This window comes from Hipposideros armiger, unplaced genomic scaffold (assembly GCF_001890085.2).
Source record: "Hipposideros armiger isolate ML-2016 unplaced genomic scaffold, ASM189008v1 scaffold_977, whole genome shotgun sequence".
Taxonomy (NCBI): Eukaryota; Metazoa; Chordata; class Mammalia; order Chiroptera; family Hipposideridae; genus Hipposideros; species Hipposideros armiger.
The window spans coordinates 11,141-12,569 of NW_017732327.1; positions in this window are offsets into that span (position 1 = coordinate 11,141).

Below are 1,429 nucleotides of genomic sequence, written 5' to 3' on the forward strand. Positions count from 1 at the left end.
TATAAAAGATAAAAGTGACTCTCTTAGTAACAAAGTTAGGAATTGAATATGATCAAAGTGTAAGCCTAATGTGCCATGCAAAATATGCCCAACATTAAAATTCAGTGATGATGTGCTCTCCTGGATGTTTTTCTAATTGACTTTGTCCTAGTACTTTTGTGAATTCCTCCTATTGTCCTCAACCTCTTATAATCAAAGTGCCTTGGGGGTTAGCCCTTGGTGATGTTCTATTTCCCAAGCTCCACTCACTTTCTTGATGAACTAATTTATTATCATAATGTAAAATGCCATCAAAGCCAAGGATTATACTTATTTTTTTACATCTCATACTTCATTCCCAAAGTCTGACCTCATGAATCCATCTGCTTTTAACACATCTCCAATTGGATATTTAGTAGATGGTGCAAATCATCTTATACTGAATCAAACTACTGATCTTCCTGGCCAAATCTGCTCCTTTAGAAACATTTGTCATCTTTTTTGACATTATCTTCAGTCTTCCAGTTTATAGGCCAAAAAATTTGATGTCCTCCTTCGTTCTTCTGTTCCTCTCACTTCTAATATCCAGTTTATTAGGAAATTCTACTGCTTTGTCTTAAAAATAATGTATGTAAAATATAACAATTCCTTACCACCTCTGTTGGCATCTATTCTCTGAGCCATTACCTTACTTGCATGGACTACTGAAATAGCTTTCCTACATCCCTCTGGTTTTTGCCCTTCTCTTCATATTTTTTTATGAAACACAATAGCTAGAGTAATCATTTCTAAACAGAAGTCAATTTATCTCACATCTTTGCTCAAAATACTGCAATATTTTCACTCAGTACAAATGTCAAATTTCTAATAATGACCTGCAATGCCTCCCAATTACTCTCCAACCTTATATTTAACCACTGTCCCTCTTGATCACTCCGCTGCATACAAAATGGCATCATTGTTGTTCTTCCTTTTAACATACCAAGAATAGTCTAGCCATAGAGGAAACTGCACTGGTTGCTTTCTTTGACTGGATTCTTCCTCACTCAGTCCCTTTGTGTCTACCTCTCCAACTTTTTCTAAAATTTAGTTCAAATGCCATCTTTTCAATGAGGGTTATTCTGACCACCCTGTTAAAAATTGCAATCTACTCCCTCTCCAGCATTCCCAAATGCCCTCTATCTTACTGTACTCTTCTTTTATTCTATAGCATTTATTGATGTGCTGTCTTTGCCTAAGTAATTTCTATTTTGTATTATTCTAATTTTTAATGTCTGCCTCTTTCCATTGAAATGCAAACTCTACAAGGACAGAGATAGTTTTGCTTTTTGTTCACTGTTCTATCCTAGAGAACAAGTTGAGTACCTGGATGTGTTAGTTGCTTAATAAATACTTGCTGAGTGAATGAAATATAGAAAGTTTAAAAGTAATTGTGTCAGAAATTGTAGAT